Raw genomic sequence first — 21,757 nt, forward strand, 5'->3', positions numbered from 1 at the left:
GCCTTGGTTTTAGCAGAGTTTAGCTTCTGTTGAGCAGCTTTCAGTTCCTTCTCTCTCTCTGCCTCCGCATTCTTCATCTTGTTCTCCAACACCTTGTACTTCTCCTCTGCCTTCTTCTGGACCTCCTTACTACTGCGCAGGGTCTCCTCACACTCCTCGATGGTCCTGCGCAGCCTCTCCAGCTCCTCCTGTTGCTTAGGGAAGGAGCTCTGTTGGAGTTTAGCCTGGAGGATATCTAACTCTTCTGTCTTCATGTCTAACTGTTGCTTTAACAAACGATACCTCTCAGCGGTCCCCTTCAGACCAGACAGTTCTTTGTCCAGATTCTGTAGCTCCGTCTCTGTGTCGGTCTGGGCACCTGCCATCCCTATCAGAGCCCGGGCGGGAGTGAGTAACTCGGAGGATTGCACCGGAGCCTTCCCAGGATGAGTCTTGCCTCTCCGTTTCCGAGGTACTCGGGTTATCCTCTCCTGAGACTCTCTCCAGAGTGGGTAAAAGGCTGGGCAGTCTCGTCCAATTAGGACAGGGACGGGGAGGGAATCAACCACCCCCGCCGTCGTGTGTATGGTTCCCCGTGTGCTGGTCATTGTAAGTTCAGTAATGGGGTATTCTCTGGTGTCCCCATGGACACAGGAAACTGGGAGGACTTTCCCCGGGGTCAGACACGTTGGGCCCACCAAATCCTTACGCACCAGGGTGGCCCGGCTACCAGAATCCAGTAAGGCCTCCACATCATGGTGATTCACAGTTACCGGGCAGGTGGGGGGTCGATCTGGGCCGCCATCTACGACTCCCAAGAGCGAGGCAAAACGGTGTGTGGGTGCTGAGCTGGAGGACTCCGCAGTGGGCATAGGTTCCTCGGCTGGTTTCCCACACTGCCAGGAGATATGTCCCATCTCCCCACACCGGTAACACTGTCGAGTTTCCCCCTCCTGGTGTACTCTAATTGGAGCAGCCGGGTTTCTGGCTCCCCCTGGAGCCGGGATAAGTCCTGACGTGGCTGGGTTCGAGACCTTGGGGTCCTTTGGACGGGTTCTTCCCATTTGTGGTGGGGCCGCACTCCTGGGGTCTTTTCGGGAAGCATTCAGCATCTCCGCTGTGGCCTGGTACTTTTCCACAGCTTCCACGGTCAGATCAGCCGTGGTCAAGGCCTGTTGACTGATGAACCGTTTTGCCTCATAAGGCAGGGCGCGTAGGTAACGATCCACCACAACGGCCTCCACCACCGCCGCTGCTGTATTCCTCTGCGGATCCAGCCATTTCCTTGCGATTCGGACAAGTTCATGCATCTGCGCCCGAGGAGGTTGGTCTGGTTGGAAGGTCCAGCTGTGAAAGCGCTGGGCCATACCAAACTTTGTGAGTCCATATCTGCTGAGGATCTCAGACTTCAGGGCATCATAGTCAGTAACCTGGTCAGGGCCCAGGTCCCGGACAGCATTCAGCGATTCCCCGGTTAGAAAGGGGGGCTAACAGACCAACCCACTGTTGCTTGGGCCAGGCTTCCCTAGTGGCCGTGGCCTCAAATGCATGCAGGTATGCCTCAATGTCATCGGTAGCTCCCATCTTAGATATAAAGTCACTTGCCTTTATTGGGCGGGTATTTTGGACCACCCTCTGTCTCTGCAACTGCAATTCCTCTGCCTTCAGAAGGTTGGCTTTCTTTTGCTCCTCCAAGAGAGCCACGTTTGCTTGCATCTGGGCTTGCTGGCCAGCAACAAGGGCTTTCAATATGTCCTCCATTTCAGTCGGGCGGGGAGCCTACGGCCAACTTGGAAAACTGGGTGATCAAACCTTCGGTATCCTCCTCTGACATGCACTATTAACGCTTGAGCGTGCCCGTATTCTCCACCATCTGTGATGTCACGAGAGGCTACACAGCTTTCAGCGGGATTGCTCAAGTAGTGCAAGGAGACCAGGTTCAACCAAAACAAGGATTTTATTAAAGGTCTTGGGAAACTAACGAAAGTATAACCCAATTCTGTTCTCTGGTGGCTCTTTAAGGGTTAACAGTTCAGGGATGTCTCTTCCACATCCAAAATCATAACTCTCCCTCGCTCAAATAACTTTTCCCCAGTCTTACTGTATTCCACGTTGCAGCTAGTGGCCAACCCAGCAAAACGTCCTTCCAAATGTCCCACACGTATTTCCACAGGTGCATATATCCAAAGGTGAGTATTTCCCAAAGGTAAGTATCTCCAAATCCTTATATTCCTCATGGAAGTGGACGTGCAGCACTCTTGTCCTCCAGAGAGCCCAGCTTGGAGACTGTGTCTCTTCCCTTCCCAAACCTTCAGCTCATCAGCTCCTCATTTGTTTCAGCTGCGTGGGAAGATTGGCCATAGAGGGGTGGAGATCCCGACCATACCAGCAGATGGAGCCATAGCTGTCTGGGTTTGCAGCCACCTCAGGGGGATGTAACGTCCCTCCAGGACACAGCCTCTCGTGACATCACAATAGTTTGCACCAACACCTCATATATTATTTTAAACCACTACACCAAAAGGTCCATATCTCTTGACTAGGTCACACATTGTTGGGTTAAGAACAGCACAATACTTTTTACAAGTCTTTATTGACATGTGCTTCTACGTACGCATTTACAAACACGTCAGAACTGGCAGCCAACGTGCTCAAACATCAATTACCACTAGACCACTTAAACTGGGATAACACTTTCACTCACAGTTGGCCAAAAATAACTAAATCAAAGCCACGCCCCCACTAAGCCACTAATTTCCCAGTGTGACTTGCCTTTTCGAGTGAATTGTAGAGTTACCACCCATGGCTGTATTTGTTAGTGACAGAGGCAAATCAAATGAAATCAAATTGTGCGCCAAATACAACAGGTGTAGACTTTACTGTGAAATTCTTACTTACAAGCCCTTAACCAACAATGCAGTTTTAAGAAAAATAAGAGTTGAGAAAATATTTACTAAATTAACTAAAGTTAAAAAAATAAGAGTAACAATAAAATAACAATAACGATGCTATATACAGGGGGTACCGGTACATTTACATTACATTTACGTCATTTAGCAGACGCTCTTATCCAGAGCGACTTACAAATTGGTGCATTCACTTCATTTTTCTTCTTTTTTTTATATATATATATAACCTGGTTATCAGAAGGGGGAAAGGAGAAGATTAGTTGTGTATCGTCAGCGTAGCAATGATAGGAGAGGCCATGTGAGGATATGACAGAGCCAAGTGACTTGGTGTATAGGGAGAATAGGAGAGGGCCTAGAACTGAGCCCTGGGGGACACCAGTGGTGAGAGCACGTGGTGCGGAGACAGCTTCTCGCCACGCCACTTGGTAGGAGCGACCGGTCAGGTAGGACGCAATCCAGGAGTGAGCCGCGCCGGAGATGCCCAACTCGGAGAAGGTGGAGAGGAGGATCTGATGGTTCACAGTATCAAAGGCAGCAGCCAGGTCTAGAAGGACAAGAGCAGAGGAGAGAGAGTTAGCTTTAGCAGTGCGGAGAGCCTCCGTGACACAGAGAAGGGGGGAGGATTCAGCAGGGAGGAGAATGTGGCAAAGAGCTTCCTAGGGTTAGAGGCAGATGCTTGGAATTTAGAGTGGTAGAAAGTGGCCTTAGCAGCAGAAACAGATGAATAAAATGTAGAGAGGAGGGAGTGAAAAGATGCCAGGTCGGCAGGGAGTTTAGTTTTCTTCCATTTCCGCTCCGCTGCCCGGAGCTCTGTTCTGTGAGCTCGCAATGAGTCATCAAGCCACGGAGCTGGAGGGGAGGACCGAGCCGGCCGGGAGGATAGGGGACACAGAGAGTCAAAGGATGCAGAAAGGGAGGAGAGGAGGGTTGAGGAGGCAGAATCAGGAGATTGGAGGGAGAAGGATTGAGCAGAGGGAAGAGATGATAGGATGGAAGAGGAGAGAGTAGTGGGAGAGAGAGAGCGAAGGTTGCGGCGGCGCATTACCATCTGTGTAGGGGCAGAGTGAGTAGTGTTGGAGGAGAGCGAGAGAGAAAAGGATACAAAGTAGTGGTTGGAGACATGGTGGGGAGTTGCAGTGAGATTAGTAGAAGAGCAGCATCTAGTAAAGATGAGGTCAAGCGTATTGCCTGCCTTGTGAGTAGGGGTGGACGGTGAGAGGGTGAGGTCAAAAGAGGAGAGGAGTGGAAAGAAGGAGGCAGAGAGAAATGAGTCAAATGTAGAGGTAGGGAGGTTGAAATCCCCCAAAACTGTGAGGGGTGAGCCATCCTCAGGAAAGGAACTTATCAAGGCGTCAAGCTCATTGATGAACTCTCCAAGGGAACCTGGAGGGCGATAGATGACAAGGATATTAAGCTTAAATGGGCTAGTGACTGTGACAGCATGGAATTCAAATGAGGAGATAGACAGATGGGTTAGGGGAAAAATTGAGAATGTCCACTTGGGAGAGATGAGGATTCCTGTGCCACCACCCCTCTGACCAGATGCTCTCGGGGTATGCGAGAACACATGGTCAGACGAGGAGAGAGCAGTAGGAGTAGCACCGAGTCAATGTGCGGGGGTACAGGTTAGTCAAGGTAATTAAGGTAACACGTACATGTAGATAGGGGTGAAGTGACTATGCACTTTACTTTGTTGAATTCGTTCATTTTCAGTCCTGTGGACTTCACCAAATTAGTTCTTACTGTTGTTGAACGTTATCATTCCAAGTAAACTGATTATGACAATACATATATCATGAGGCTTTAATTTGATGGCCAAGATTTACCTCCTGGTTTACATGCCACATCGGGCCAGCAAGTCTGATTATGCTGGCTTGCAACGTTATGTGTAATTCCTATTGGAATCCAGCCAAAGTTAGGACATCCAACAGTTTTAATTTTTATTCAACCACATCCTGCATTCAGAATGACTGTCAAGGTTAGGAACATTGATAATGGAGACTACCTAAACCATTTAAACTAGAACAACCATTTCAGTAACAGGTGCAATAAATCTAACTAACTGATTGGATTAGTTTAGAAAAATGTGTGTTATCTATCTTGGTGTAACATAAGATTAATCAATTAATCAATGTACATGCAAAAACACAGATATTAAAAACAACCCAAAAAATCTAGCTGCAGTAGCACATGCTGGGAATTATGATAATGATGGTGAAACAATGTGGTTTTGATGATCCACAGAGTAAAACTGACACAATCACACCCTCCCACTCAACACTGGTTGGCCCCATGTTTTGGGCATAGGGTTGAGATAGCAATAAGACAATTCTGTTTCTCACAAAAATGGACTATAAAGTATCAATTGATTACATTCGGTTCAATTCTATATTCTTCTGCTGCTAATGATGCTGTTGTTATTGTGGTAGGTTATTCTATTACATTATTTTAGTAATGTCAATTACAGTAATCCTTGCCATTAAAATTGTTTCACCTCCACTGTTCTGTGATGCATTTTTAGCAGAGCTTTGTGTCTTGCCTCAGTGTGTTCCTGTGTGTGGTTTGTGTGTACAGCATGCGTTGGCTTGCAGCTGAGAGGAGAGGCGTTTACAATAAAAGAGAAGTTTCATGAAGAGAAACATTCATAGAGATATGATGGGTGTGTGGGTGCATGGTACCTGGGGGTGAAGAACCAATGCACGGTGCAGAAGTATGTATACCTACACTGGTGAAAGTAAGGGGGGAGAGGCCATGGGGGGAGAGGGTGTTTGAGACAGTTATGAGGGAGCCGGCTCTGTCGTAGCCGGCCGCGACCGGGAGACCCATGGGGCGGCGCACAATTGGCCCAGCGTCGTCCAGGGTAGGGGAGGGAATGGCCGGCAGGGATGTAGGTCAGTTGGTAGAGCATGGCGTTTGCAATGCCAGGGTTGTGGGTTCAATTCCCACGGGGGGCCAAATAATGTATGCACTCACTAACTGTAAGTCGCTCTGGATAAATGACTCTTCGGATCAACCTAAAAAAAATGACTTCAACTGGTTACAAGTAAATGAGTTAGGTTCTCTGAATTGAACAAAAACTAAATTTGTTGAAACCAAATATATGATTCAATGCCAACTGTTATTTTATTATTTAGAAACCTATATTTGAAGTTGCAACCTATTTCTTTTATCACTCAACTTACTTTTCCCCTTTGGTTAAACCTAAAATTACAAATACAAACTAATATTTCATTTAAACTAATTTTTTCATCTTGTTCTAAGTTCACTTTTTACTTTGGAATTGCCTATCCACATTTCCTTAATTGGGTTAGAAGGAATTATATAAATTCCTTTACATTTACATAATTTAGCAGACGCTCTTATCCAGAGCGACTAACAAATTGGTGCATTCAACTTATGATAGCCAATGGGACAACCACTTTTTTTTCTTTTTTTGAGGGGGGGTGGGGGAAGAAGGATTACTTTATACTATTCCAGGTATTCCTTAAAGAGGTAGGGTTTCAAGTGTCTCCGGAAGGTGGTCAGTGACTCCGCTGTCCTGGCGTCGTAAGGGAGCTTGTTCCACGATTGGGGTGCCAGAGCAGCAAATAGCTTTGACTGGGCTGAGCGGGAACTGTGCTTCCGTAGAGGTAGGGGAGCTAGCAGGCCAGAGGTGGATGAACGTAGTGCCCTCGTTTGGGTGTAGGGTCTGATCCGAGCCTGAAGGTAAGGAGGTGCCGTTCCCCTCACAGCTCCGTAGGCAAGCACCATGGTCTTGTAGTAGATGCAAGCCTCAACTGGAAGCCAGTGGAGTGTGTGGAGGAGCGGGGTGACATGAGAGAACTTGGGAAGGTTCAACACCAGACGGGCTGCAGTGTTCTGGAAAAGTTGTAGGGGTTTAATGGCACAGGTAGGGAGCCCAGCCAACAGCGAGTTGCAGTAATCCAGACGGGAGATGACAAGTGCCTGGATTAGGACCTGTTCCGCTTTCTGTGTAAGGTAGGGTCGTACTCTGCGAATGTTGTAGAGCATGAACCTGCAGGATCGGGTCACAGCTTTGATGTTAGCGGAGAACGACAGGGTGTTGTCCAGGGTCACGCCAAGGTTCTTTGCACTCTGGGAGGAGGACACAATGGAGTTGTCAACTGTGATGGCGAGATCATGGAGCGGGCAGTCCTTCCCCAGGAGGAAGAGCAGCTCCGTCTTGCCGAGGTTCAGCTTGAGGTGGTGATCCGACATCCACACTGATATGTCTGCCAGACATGCAGAGATACGATTCGCGATGACTTGGTGTATAGAGAGAATAGGAGAGGGCCTAGAACTGAGCCCTGGGGGACACCAGTGGTGAGAGCACGTGGTGCAGAGACAGATTCTCGCCACGCCACCTGGTAGGAGTGACCTGTCAGGTAGGACGCAATCCAAGAGTGAGCAGCGCCGGAGATGCCCAACTCGGAGAGGGTGGAGAGGAGGATCTGATGGTTCACAGTATCAAAGGCAGCGGATAGGTCTAGAAGGATAAGAGCAGAGGAGAGAGAGTTAGCTTTAGCAGTGCGGAGAGCCTCTGTGACACAGAGAAGAGCAGTCTCAGTTGAATGACCAGTCTTGAAACCTGACTGGTTTGGATCAAGAAGGTCATTCTAAGAGAGATAGCAGGAGAGTTGGCTAGAGACGGCACACTCAAGAGTTTTGGAGAGAAAAGAAAGAAGGGATACTGGTCTGTAGTTGTTGACATCGGAGGGATCGAGTGCAGGTATTTTGAGGAGGGGTGCAAGTCTCGCTCTCTTGAAGACGGAAGGGACATGGCCAGTGGTCAAGGATGAGTTGATGAGCGAGGTGAGGTAAGGGAGAAGGTCTCCGGAAATGGTCTGGAGAAGAGAGGAGGGGATAGGGTCAAGCGGGCAGGTTGTTGGGCGGCCGACCGTCACAAGTCGCAAGATTTCATCTGGAGAGAGAGGGGAGAAAGAAGTCAAAGCATAGGGTAGGGCAGTGTGAGCAGGACCAGCGGTGTCATTTGACTTAATAAATGAGGATCGGATGTCGTCAACCTTCTTTTCAAAATGGTTGACGAAGTCATCCACAGAGAGGGAGGAGGGAGGGGGAGTAGGAGTAGGATTCAGCAGGGAGGAGAAGGTGGCAAAGAGGTTCCTAGGGTTAGAGGCAGAGGCTTGAAATTTAGAGTGGTAGAAAGTGGTAGAAAGTGGCTTTAGCAGCGGAAACAGAGGAAGAGAATGTAGAGAGGAGGGAGTGAAAAGATGACAGGTCCGCGGGGAGTCTAGTTTTCCTCCATTTCCGCTCGGCTGCCCGGAGCCCTCTTCTGTGAGCTCGCAATGAGTCGTCAAGCCACGGAGCAGGAGGACCGAGCCGGCCGGGAGGATAGGGGACATAGAGAGTCAAAAGATGCAGAAAGGGAGGAGAGGAGGGTTGAGGAGGCAGAATCAGGAGATCAGAGGGAGAAGGGTTTAGCAGAGGGAAGAGATGATAGGATGGAAGAGGAGAGAGTAGCGGGAGAGAGAGAGTGAAGGTTGCGACGGCACATTACCATCTGAGTAGGGACAGAGTGAGTAGTGTTGGAGGAGAGCGAGAGAGAAAAGGATACAAAGTAGTGGTTGGAGACTTGGAGGGGAGTTGCAGTGAGATTAGTAGAAGATGAGGTCAAGCGTATTGCCTGCCTTGTGAGTACGGGGGGACGGTGAGAGGGTGAGGTCAAAAGAGGAAAGGAGTGGAAAGAAGGAGGCAGAGAGAAATGAGTCAAAGGCAGACGTAAGGAGGTTAAAGTCAGGGCGATAAATGACAAGGATGTTAAGCTTGAATGGGCTAGTGACTGTGACAGCATGGAATTCAAATGAGGAGATAGACAGATGGGTCAGGGGAGAAAGAGAGAATGTCCACTTGGGAGAGATGAGGATTCCTGTGCCACCGCCGCGCTGACCAGATGCTCTCGGGGTATGCGAGAACACATGGTCAGACGAGGAAGGAGCAGTATGAGTAGCAGTGTTTTCTGTGGTAATCCATGTTTCCGTCAGCGCCAAGAAGTCGAGGAGCTGGAGGGTAGCATAGGCTGAGAAGAACTCTGCCTTGCCAAACAGTGTACAGATTTCAGACTGAATGTCAAATACAACAGACCACATGAACTAGAATGACATTTATGTTCACGGGTGGGCAGAAAAAAGTGAGAAGCCATGCCCCCAATAAGCCACGCCTCCAACTCTTATGATAGACTGCCGCAATGCACTTGTGCATGAGAAGCTTTCATTTAATTTTTTTAAATCACATTGATCTGGCAAATTCCTTATTTGATTTCAGACAAATTGAATAGAATAGGTTGAACGAACCAAAGCACAATTTTCAATTTTCCCAATCAGTAAAAGCTCTTCAGAGGAACAACCCCACCATCCCACAACCCCACACTCTACAGTGTGAGGAGGCAGAAGAGGGTAGTGGGTTCATAAGATTTGAGGAAATGATTCTGAAACAAGGAAGAGGGGGGATTTTCTCTAAGAGTTGGAGGGGAATGGAGAAAGGAGGTACATTTCCCACCGAGGAGTGTGTTTCAGAGAGCTTAAAATAAATGTAGGCTAACCAAAAGCAAGTGAGAGAAGATTGTAGGACAGGCCTATAGGCTACTCTTATGGAGGATCAAACCTGCCATAATTAGAAATGAATGAATAAATAAATGCACACATAAATAAGTAAATGAGCAAGGAAATACAAAACTACTGACCAAAATGCATTCATTTTTCTCTACATACAGTATCTGTATGTATTAAATGATTGATCTATTATCTAATTATTCAGGTTTTAATTTATATATTTATTTATTTATGTATTTCTTCCTCCAATATGATAATGAGGGGGTGTCATTCAAACATCTGTGGGTGGTATCTAACACACCATTGGTTGATTCGTCCGAAAAGTAAACAATCGAACAACAAACACAAATCAAATCAAATTAAATGTATTTATATAGCCCTTTTTACATCAGCAGATGTTACAATACGTATGGAGCTCACTGTAGCTACAGTAGCCCAGTTCTTCTGGCAGGTAGAATGGCTGCAAGTGATAACAAAGAGTCCTGGTGCAGCACACCATAGATAATCACCCTCTGGGCCATCATAACCATGCCGTTTTTCAACTGGTCGTTCAGTATAGTACCGTTTCCGTTGAATTAAACATTGAACACCGTTCTGTCGTACTGAATGCACCCCAGGCAAATCCAAATTCAGCAGAGCGCCGTGACATTGATCAAGCAATTGTGTGTTAGATACCACCCACATACTGTATGTTTGCTTGACACCCTCTCATTATCCTATTGGAGGAAGAAATGCAAAATAAATAAATAAATAAATAATATAAATGAATAAAATAATTGAATAATTATTAAAATCATTATTTATCTATTTATGTGTGCATTTGTTTATTTATCTATTTATATGTGCATTTATTTATTTATTCATGTATTTATGTGTGCATTTATTTACTAATTTATTTGTAATTATGGCAGGTTTGATCCTCCATAGTTTGAAGGCCCAAAATTGAAGACGCATTTGACACTAATTTGTGGGGCTTTGACTGACATTTACCAGTAATGGTAAAAATAATTCCAAACTATTCGATTTTTTATGTATTTATTTCTATTTAATCTTTTACATATTTTCGTGTTATTTCAAAATAATATTTCATGTTATTAACATAGTTTATTTGCTCAATTGCAGTACATTTCAATTATACTGTAATTACGTTAGGGTAATATGAGCTAGTGAAAGATTCGCCTCCGTACTTTCGCCAAAACGGACACTTGTGTCGAAGGTGTCGGCAGGAACTTCAAGTTATTGATTCACTAAAACAAACTTTGCTATACACGTTAACCTGATGATAATTTTCATTGTGACTAAGTCAAATGAAAACCGTTCGAGGTGATTTTGAAACTTTTTGTCAACGAAATTGCTTGTGATTATGGGGGAGAGGACTTCGCAATACAGTTACCAAAAGGGCTATGCAAGGTAATTAAAATGCAGTGTAAGTGTCAGTAAATACAATGTCAATTCTACGGTAGCTAGCTAGCTAGCTAACTATTTTCAGATATTGCAGTGTCCCGCGTTCGTGGTTTGCAATTCAATACCTGGAATACCTGGCACCAACACAGCTGTCATCCATGTTGTCTTGCTATCAGTGCAGTTTCATTTAGGGACAGGAGATGGCGCTGTTCACTCATCTCAGGCTCCAGTTGCGGTGTATGACAAGTAATAATAATTTGATTTGTGATACTTCTATATGTCATATATTTCCACTTAAAATACATACGAATTGTCAGTATTTATTCATAAAGTAGATATATCTGTCTAATTGTGTTTTTTGTTTGTTTTCCCCACAGTACCTCAGCGGTACGACAGTGTGTGAATGGAGTGGATCTATTCTACCAGCAGACTGGAACAGGAGCGCATGCTTCGTTACTACTGCCTGGAGCTCTGGGTAGGTAACAACACTAGTAACATGGTCCCCAGGCTATAAGTGTCTGGTGCACAACACTATGACCTGTCACTTCACCCAACCTTGACCATTAACTGTCTAAAGTTGTAGATGATGATCTCTTTCAAATGTGAAGTAGCCTAAATCATACATGTCATACTACTGATTAAGGCATCTGCCTATCAGAGCATCAACAATATTTATAGTGACTTTGATATTGAGAGGTGACTGATGTTGAGAGGACCTCAAACCTATTAGCCTACAGTATAAACAACTTCATGAAAACAGTAGAATAGACACCTCTAATGTTGGTTACTGATGTTGTGCGGGTTCAATGTTCTGTTAAGCTGTGTGTGTTCTTATCATAGGAAGTGCTCAGACTGACTTTGGGCCGCAGCTGAAGTCTGTTAATAAGGAATTCTTCAGGGTCATTGGCTGGGACCTTCGCAGGTACAGAAACTTCCGCCTCCCGGAGAGACTTCCCTCTGGACTTCTTTGAAAGGGATGCCCAGGATGCTGTGGACCTGATGCAGGTCTGACCAATCAGTGCAGAGTGATTTTCCTTTTTACACAGTGATAAAAATGACTTACATTAACTACACAGCTGCCTCTCACTCTCTGTTTGTGTGATGGACGGTAAGTTCTGTTTTTCGTTTTTACTCATTAGCAAATGTGTGTCTTTGTCATCTTTGCTCATCTGTGAATGTGTGCCTTTTTTCTCTGTGTTTCTCTGTGACTGTGTGTTTTCTCCTTCAGGCGTTGAGTTTCCCAGGTTCTCTCTGTTGGCCTGGAGTGATAGAGCCAAGAACCCCTCTCTGATCAATAAGATGGTGGTGTGGGGCTCCAACGCATATGTCTCACCCCAAGACAAACATCTACAGTGGTGAGGTCTTGTTATTTGTGTGTGTGACTGGATGAGGCAGCTCTGCATGTGTGTGTGTTTGTGTGTTACAGCCGGTATGTATGTGTGTGTGTATGTGTGTCCTCAGCGATCCATGATGTGTCTCAGTGGAGTGAGAGGATGAGGAGGCCCATGGAGGAGGTATATGCGGCAGAGCTCTTCATTAAGACCTGGGAAGGATGGGTGGACGGGAATGGACAGTTCGCCCAGAGACCAGAAGGTACGAGCAACAACATCGTTGCATCAAAGATTCCAATTTTCCAGTTCCAATTGTCAGTTCCTGTGTTAGGGAGTATCTGTATGGATCTGTGAGAAAGACCCAAAGGTAGGATTTTACAGTGAGGAGGCAATAATGCAGAACTGATTATTCTTGCCAAGATTGAGGCTTTTATTAGCAAACTGACTGTACATTATTTCTATGTCAATGTATGAAAAGACATACTGGCTGTACATTATTTCTATGTCAATGTATGAAAAGACATACTGGCTGTACATTATTTCTATGTCAATGTTTAACTACAACCACTAATGGTACAACCTCTACTACAACTTCTTCTGCTGTGTCCAGGTTGCACCTGATGCCGGAAGGACAATACAACCTGCACCTGAGGTTTGCTGTTGGAAGACGTCCTAAGCAAGTGATAGACATACTGTCTGCGTCCCAAATGGTACTGTATTCCTATTGACCATGGCCCATAGGGTTCTGTTCAAAAGAAGTGCCGTATGTAATAATAATAATTTGGTGTGTACTTATATTTTCTCTGTTTCACACATGTACAAGTCTGCATTATACGCATGTGTGAAATGGAAATGTGTTTTTTGCATATCCCAACTCCCCCTGAGACACCCTCAGAGAGTGTGGTCACGGCCAGACATTATCAACAGCGACCCTGGAGCAATTAGGGTTAAGTGCCTTGCTCAAGGGCACATCGACAGATTTTTCACCTTGTCGGCTCAGTGATTCAAAATAGCGACCTTTTGGTTACTGCCCCAACACTCTAGGCTACCTGTAGGGTTTAGGGTGCCATTTCGGATACACAAATAATGCGCCCACAGGAGACGAAAAGCTTTAAGGCCTGGGTCTGTGCTCTGTGTTCCAAGAGTCATCAAGAGTGGACAACATTGAAGGACCACTACAGCAAGCGACACTCAATCCGAGTCTGTTCCATTAATTAACAGACTATTATCAGTTAATTACTGGTATATGAGCCAAAATCAATACCCATCCACATGAGTATTGCAAATGTTATGAATATATTCATTGTGTAATTTAAAAGCTTTTGTGTATTACATTTTGCATCATTTGTATCGTTGTGTCTGGCTTCTGTGTGTCCAGTCCTCTGTTTTGTGTGTGGCATGTTATGGAAATGTTGCATTTGCACTAACTGTTATGCCATGTAAAACAAAGCAAAAGAAAAGAGTATAAAAAGGAGTCATTCAATAACAATTTTAATCAGACATTGTTGTCATTATTAAGTACAGTGGGGAAAAAAAGTATTTAGTCAGCCACCAATTGTGCAAGATGAGAGAGGCCTGTAATTTTCATCATAGGTACAAGTCAACTATGACAGACAAATTGAGAATTTTTTTTCCAGAAAATCACATTGTAGGATTTTTTATGAATTTATTTGCAAATTATGGTGGAAAATAAGTATTTGGTCACCTACAAACAAGCAAGATTTCTGGCTCTCACAGACCTGTAACTTCTTCTTTAAGAGGCTCCTCTGTCCTCCACTCGTTACCTGTATTAATGGCACCTGTTTGAACTTGTTATCAGTATAAAAGACACCTGTCCACAACCTCAAACAGTCACACTCCAAACTCCACTATGGCCAAAACCAAAGAGCTGTCAAAGGACACCAGAAACAAAATTGTAGACCTGCACCAGGCAGGAAGACTGAATCTGCAATAGGTAAGCAGCTTGGTTTGAAGAAATCAACTGTGGGAGCAATTATTAGGAAATGGAAGACATACAAGACCACTGATAATCTCCCTCGATCTGGGGCTCCACGCAAGATCTCACCCCGTGGGGTCAAAATGATCACAAGAACGGTGAGCAAAAATCCCAGAACCACACGGGGGGACCTAGTGAATGACCTGCAGAGAGCTGGGACCAAAGTAACAAAGCCTACCATCAGTAACACACTACGCCGCCAGGGACTCAAATCCTGCAGTGCCAGACGTGTCCCCCTGCTTAAGCCAGTACATGTCCAGGCCCGTCTGAAGTTTGCTAGAGTGCATTTGGATGATCCAGAAGAGGATTGGGAGAATGTCATATGGTCAGATGAAACCAAAATAGAACTTTTTGGTAAAAACTCAACTCGTCGTGTTCTTTGGCTGAGTTGCAGCCAAAGAACACCATACCTACTGTGAAGCATGGGGGTGGAAACATCATGCTTTGGGGCTGTTTTTCTGCAAAGGGACCAGGACGACTGATCCGTGTAAAGGAAAGAATGAATGGGGCCATGTATCGTGAGATTTTGAGTGAAAACCTCCTTCCATCAGCAAGGGCATTGAAGATGAAACGTGGCTGGGTCTTTCAGCATGACAATGATCCCAAACACACCGCCCGGGCAACGAAGGAGTGGCTTCGTAAGAAGCATTTCAAGGTCCTGGAGTGGCCTAGCCAGTCTCCAGATCTCAACCCCATAGAAAATCTTTGGAGGGAGTTGAAAGTCTGTGTTGCCCAGCGACACCCCAAAATGTCACTGCTCTAGAGGAGATCTGCATGGAGGAATGGGCCAAAATACCAGCAACAGTGTGTGAAAACCTTGTGAAGACTTACAGAAAATGTTTGACCTGTGTCATTGCCAACAAAGGGTATATAACAAAGTATTGAGAAATGTTTGTTATTGACCAAAAACTTATTTTCCACCATAATTTGCAAATAAATTCATAAAAAATCCTACAATGTGATTTTCTGAAAAAAAAAATCTCATTTTGTCTGTCATAGTTGACGTGTACCTATGAAAATTACAGGCCTCTCTCATCTTTTTAAGTGGGAGAACTTGCACAATTGGTGGCTGACTAAATACTTTTTTCCCCACTGTAAACAATGAGTTTTCATTTAAAAAAACTTTCGACCATGTACAGTATGTTCTCCTACAGGCACAGCCTTTCCATCTTTGGACGGACACATTTTACACCAGAACAAAAGCACTACTACATGCTCTCCCTCTTGTGAATATTATTGTTTATTGATCACAAACCTGATCCCAAATGTAAAAGAAGCCTCCGTAGACGATAGTTCTCCTCCTTTGAACTGGAGATCTCTTCCAGGTACTCTGCTATCATCTTTTCCACTATCCTGAATATATCAACTGCCGCTGATTTTAATCGCTCGGTGATAAACACATTCAAAAGCTCTAATTTGGACATTAAACCTAAGATTAACCCTAAAGATACTCGTCAACTTCTAACCATGTTTAGCATTTTCTGATTTCCACTAGTTACCACAGCCACAAAGCCAAAATGGGCTATATTTTGAAAAAAAATTAATGAAAACAAAAATTTGCTTTTTGGTCTTAATTTAAGGTTAGGGTTAGGTATAAGGTTGGCAGTGTGGTTAGGGTTAGGCTTAAAATCACATTTTAAGAAGATAAATTGTAGAAATAGGCAGGGTTTATTACTTTGGCTGTGGTAACTAGTGACAAGCACATTTTCCTGGCCGAACTTGCAAAGTTCGAACTTCCGGGTTCAAAAAGACGTTGACACTTTGACCCAACGAAATTCAAGCAAAGGCGGGAGGAATACACTGCTAGCCAATCATGAAGTTCAAACTCGCAGAGTGAGAGGATTTGTTTTGCCCGGGCGTGTTTTGCACCAGCTGAATGTTGATTTTATTCGATTTGTAACCCGGCTGCCTCCCAGACATTAGCCAGGTGCCTGGTCAAAGCCCACGGCGAAGTCGGCTCAAAACAACAGCACGTGGAGTAATGATTAGGATTCTGTGTTTTCACATGCAAAAGTGATTTTTTTATAACAATGCGTTAGCGTATCTGCATTCCCAACCATAAATAGTCTCAGAGGCCCCTATTTACACTGACCAGCCTGGGAGGGATCTTTATTATAGACCAGCCTCTGATACCCTATTTACACGGACCAGCCTGGGAGGAAACATTATTATAGACCAGCATCTGAGGCTGCTATTTACACTGACTATCCTGGGAGAAACCTTTATTACAGACCAGCCTCCAAGGCCTCTATTTACACTGACCAGCCTGGCAGAAAGCTTTATAGACCAGCCTCCAAGGCCCCCCAGCCTGGGAGGAAGCTTTATTTTAGACCAGCCTCCGAAGCCACTATTTACATTGACCAGCCTGCAAGGAAGCTTTATTATCCCTATTTACACTGACCAGCTTGGCACTGAAGCTTTATTATAGACCAGCCTCCGAGGCTGCTATTTACACTGACCAGCCTGCAAGGAACCGTTATTATCCCTATTTACACTGACCATCCTGCAACGAACCTTTATTATAGACCAGTCTCTGAGGCCCCTATTTACACTGACCAGCCTAGCAGGAAGCTTTATAGACCAGTCTCTGAGGCCTTTAATTACACTGACCAGCCTGGGAGGGATCTTTATTATAGACCAGCATCTGAGGCTGCTATTTACACTGACCATCTTGGGAGAAACCTTTATTATATACCAGCCTCTGAGGCCCCTATTTACATTGACCAACCTGCAAGGAAGCTTTATTATCCCTGTTTACACTGACCATCCTGCAAGGAACCTTTATTATAGACCAGCCTGGGAGGAACCTTTATTATAGACCAGGCTCTGAGGCCCCTATTTACACTGACCAGCCTAGCAGGAAGCTTTATCGACCAGTCTCAGAGGCCCCTATTTACACTGACCAGCCTGGGAGGGATCTTTATTATAGACCAGCCTCTGAGACCCTATTTACACGGACCACCCTGGGAGGAAACATTATTATAGACCAGCATCTGAGGCTGCTATTTACACTGACTATCCTGGGAGAAATATTTATTATAGACCAGCCTCAAAGGCCCCTATTTGCACTGACCAGCCTGGGAGGAAGCTTTATTCCAAATCCCCTTATTCCACATTTTGTTGTGTTACAGCCTGAATAAAAAATTGATTAAATATATGTTTTTTTCTCACCCATCAATAGTTTTAGTTGATTTCCCTTTTGGATATCCTGCATCCAGTAGTGGGCGGCAAGGGTTCTTTCAAGGGTTCTTCTTTATTTTTACTATTTTCTACATTGTATAATAATAGTGAAGACATCAAAACTATGAAATAACACATATGGAATCATGTAGTAACCAAAAAAGTGTTAAACAAATCAAAATATATTTTATATTTGAGATTCTTCAAATAGCCACCCTTTGCCTTGATGACAGCTTTGCACACTCTTGGCATTCTCTCAACCAGCTTCACCTGGAATGCTTTTCCAACTGTCTTGAAGGAGTTCCCACATATGCTTAGCACTTGTTGGCTGCTTTTCCTTCACTCTGCCGTCCGACTCATCCCAAACCATCTCAATTGGGTTGAGGTCGGGGGATTGTGGAGGCCAGGTCATCTGATGCAGCACTCCATCACTGTCCTTCTTGGTAAAATAGCCCTTACACAGCCTGGAGGTGTGTTGGGTCAAATCATAGTCCCAGTAAGCCCAAACCAGATGGGATGGCGTATCGCTGTAGAACGCTGTAGTAGCCATGCTGGTTAAGTGTGCCTTGAATTCTAAATAAATCACAGACAGTGTCACCAGCAAAGCCCCCCACACCATAACACCTCCTCCTCCATGCTTTACGGTGGGAACTACATATGCAAAGATCATCCGTTCACCCACACCGCGTCTCATAAAGACACGGCGGTTGGAACCAAAAATCTCAAATTTGGACTCCAGACCAAAGGACACATTTCCACCGGTCTAATGTCCATTGTTCGTGTTTCTTGGCCCAAGCAGGTCTCTTCTTCTTATTGGTGTCCTTTAGTAGTGGTTTCTTTGCAGCAATTCGACCATGAAGGCCTGATTCACACAGTCCCCTCTGAACAGTTGATGTTGAGATGTGTCTGTGACATGAACTCTGAAGCATTTATTTGGGTTGCAATTTCTGAGGCTGGTAACTCTAATGAACTTATCCTCTGCAGCAGAGGTAACTCTGGGTCTTCCATTCCTGTGGTGGTCTTCATGAGAGCCAGTTTCATCATAGCGCTTGATGGTTCCATATGTGTTATTTCATAGTTTAAGAAAAACCCTTGAATGAGTAGGTGTGTCCAAACTTTTGACTGGTAGTGTAGGTGTAGGGTTGGTTGGTGGTGCAATTATTATATATTTTTCTTCCTTTTTATTTTTGTATCACAAATGTAACGTGATTGAACACGTTACATTTTTTGTGCGGCATGCACACAAAAAAAAGGTGTGAACACCATGATACCGAAGAAGAAGAAGAAGAAGGGCTGCTGTACTGCAGTAGTCTGCACTGTGCCTTGCACTTGAGAGGTTGGATTAGCAACATCTGCACCCCTGCAATTGCAGCAAAGTATCTAAAGGTGTATTCATGGTGGACATTTTGCGAGCATAGAGATAGCCAGACTAGTAAATTGGGCTAAGGAACAGAAGGTTGGTATTGGAGAAAGGCCATCAGTGAGTGGTCTGCAAGCAGTACAGCGTGAGCGTGGTGAACGGATGGACGTAGTTTTGGAATGTGAGGAACAAGGAGAAGAGCCGCAGTGAGAGGATGTACAGCGGCTTGCGAAAGTATTCACCCCCTTGGCATTTTTCCTATTTTGTGGCCTTACAACCTGGAATTTAAATGGGTTTTTTGGGGGTTTGTATAATTAGATTTACACAACATGCCTACCACTTTGAAGATGCAAAATATTTTGAAACTAAAAAGAAATAAGACAAAAAAACAAAACTTGAGCGTGTATAACTATTCACCCCCCCAAAGTCAATACTTTGTAGAGCCACCTTTTGCAGCAATTACAGCTGCAAGTCTCTTGGGGTATGTCTCTATAAGCTTGGCACATCTAGTCACTGGGATTTTTGCCCATTATTTAAGGCAAAACTGCTCCAGCTCCTTCAAGTTGGATGGGTTCCGCTGGTGTACAGTAATCTTTAAATTATACCATAGATTCTCAATTGGATTGAGGTCTGGGCTTTGACTAGGTCATTCCAAGACATTTAAATGTTTCCCCTTAAACCACTCGAGTGTTGCTTTAGCAGTATGCTTAGGTTCATTGTCCTGCTGGAAAGTGAACCTCCGTCCCAGTCTCAAATCTCTGGAAGACTGAAACAGGTTTCCCTCAAGAATTTCCATATATTTAGCGCCATCCATCATTCCTTCAATTCTGACCAGTTTCCCAGTCCCTGCCAATGAAAACATCCCCACAGCATGATGCTGCCACCACCATGCTTCACTGTGGGGATGGTGTTCCCGGGGTGATGAGAGGTGTTGGGTTTGCGCCAGACATAGCGTTTTCCTTGATGGCCAAAAACCTCAATTTTAGTCTCATCTGACCAGAGTACCTTCTTCCATATGTTTGGGGAGTCTCCCACATGCCTTTTGGCGAACACCAAACGTGTTTGCTTATTTTTTTTCTTTAAGCAATGGCTTTTTTCTGGCCACTCTTCCGTAAAGCCCAGCTCTGTGGAGTGTACGGCTTAAAGTGGTCCTATGGACAGATACTCTAATCTCCGCTGTGGAGCTTTGCAGCTCCTTCAGGGTTATCTTTGGTCTCTTTGATGCCTCTCTGATTAATGCCCTCCTTGCCTGGTCCGTGAGTTATGGTGGGCTGCCCTCTAGGTTTGTTGTGGTGCCATATTCTTTCAATTTTTTAAGAATGGATTTAAAGGTGCTCCATGGGATGTTCAACGTTTCTGATATTTTTTTATAACCCAACCCTGATCTGTACTTCTCCACAACTTTGTCCTTGACCTGTTTGGAGAGCTCCTTGGTCTGCATGGTGCCGCTTGCTTGGTGGTGCCCCTTGCTTAGTGGTGTTGCAGACTTTCAGAACAGGTGTATATATACTGAGATCATGTGACAGATCATGTGACACTTAGATTGCACACAGATGGACTTTATTTAACTAATTATGTGACTTCTGAAGGTAATTGGTTGCACCAGATCTTAATTAGGGGCTTCATAGCAAAGAGGGTGAATACATATGCACGCACCACTTTTCTGTTATTGATTTTTTTGAAACAAGTAAATTTTTTCATTTCACTTCACCAATTTGGACTATTTTGTGTATGTCCATTACATGAAATCCAAATAAAAATCAATTTAAATTACAGGTTGTAATGCAACAAAATAAGAGAAAACGCCAAGGGGGATGAATACTTTTGCAAGGCACTGTATGTGGAGGAAGAATGGTTCCAAGTACAAACCATATTCTGCTGTCTCTGATGGCTCAGCAATTGAACCTGACGAGAGTGAGGATGAATTACCTGTCGTGGCAGGTGTGGGGTCAAGTCCGAGCCTCTCCCCGATGGTCATGCAAAGGATGATTCGGGCCCAGTGGGAGTGACATTTTTGGAGAAAGTGGATCCCTGCCTTTTGGCTGATCCATATGTAGTCTCAGGCTGGGTAGAAAATAAGTTGGGTACTGTTAAATTGGTAAAGGTAGCTCGAAGTGGACTTGTGATGATTTTCTGTGTTTATTCCATCCAAAGGGAGCGGGTGCTTTGCGTCACGCACCTAGGGACAATTTCTGTGACTTGCTTTACTCTCCGGAGCAGGGCGCCTTTGAAAGAAGTGATTACTGGGGTGGTTTTAAGTGTTGAAGTGGAGCAACTGAAATGGAAGATTCCCTGTGTCTGTGATGCTCGCCACTTGGTGTACCGCAGACCCGGTGGCGAGTGTGGTGAAACTGAGAAGACACTGTCTGTTCTTTTGAGTTTTGAAGCATAGTCTTTACCTGATAAAGTCATGTTAAGGTATGTCAGTTATCCCGTGAGAGCTTGTGTGCCGAACCCTCTAAGGTGCCAAGCTTATGGTCATGTTGCATCAGTGTGTAGGAGGGAGATTCCGAGATGTGAGAAGTGTGCAGGAGGGCATGGGACAAAGGAATGTGTAGTATCAGTGGGGGAAAAAATGTTGTGTCAATTGTGTGGGTGCCCATGTTGCTGGGGATCAGAAGTGCCTGGTGCAAGGGAGACAGGTTGAGGTTGCCAGGGTCAGAGTAGAACTGAAGGTGTTGTATGCTGAGGCAGTCACCCTGGTGTGATCAGTTAGGGTTAAAGTAGTGGAATGGGGTGGTGATTTAAATGTTAATGAAATAGTGGTATATAGGTGTTAGTTGGTGGTGTAACTTTTTCCTTTTGCCCCTTCCTTTTTATTTTTGTATCACAAAATGTAACGTGATCGATCACACACTACCGCACAGTAGGTGGCGGCATGCACAAACAAAGTGGGGACAGGGAGGTCTTCAGGCCGAGAGAGAAGGGAGGAAAGTGTAGTCACAAGGCTGAGACTGGGACACACAAGAATAAATAGTACATTGAAAGTGGTGGGGAAACATCCGACTGGGAGGTGTGATCATTGTCAG

General features: G+C 44.8%; 1 long non-coding RNA gene across 4 annotated transcripts; it reads left to right on the forward strand.

Moving 5' to 3' along the window:
- The first annotated feature begins 10,661 nt into the window (after positions 1-10,661).
- On the forward strand, positions 10,662-12,950 carry LOC121539936. Of its 4 annotated transcripts, XR_005995428.2 has the most exons (7): positions 10,662-10,867; positions 11,038-11,107; positions 11,239-11,336; positions 11,702-11,866; positions 12,090-12,216; positions 12,323-12,454; positions 12,803-12,950. It is a non-coding gene; the product is annotated as an uncharacterized LOC121539936 (long non-coding RNA). The 4 variants fall into 4 exon arrangements; XR_005995425.2 differs by having other exon boundaries at positions 11,702-12,216; XR_005995427.2 differs by having other exon boundaries at positions 11,043-11,107; positions 11,702-12,216.
- The last annotated feature ends 8,807 nt before the right edge of the window (positions 12,951-21,757 follow it).

The sequence above is a fragment of the Coregonus clupeaformis genome, chromosome 26 (assembly GCF_020615455.1).
Source record: "Coregonus clupeaformis isolate EN_2021a chromosome 26, ASM2061545v1, whole genome shotgun sequence".
In the NCBI taxonomy this organism is placed as follows: domain Eukaryota; kingdom Metazoa; phylum Chordata; class Actinopteri; order Salmoniformes; family Salmonidae; genus Coregonus; species Coregonus clupeaformis.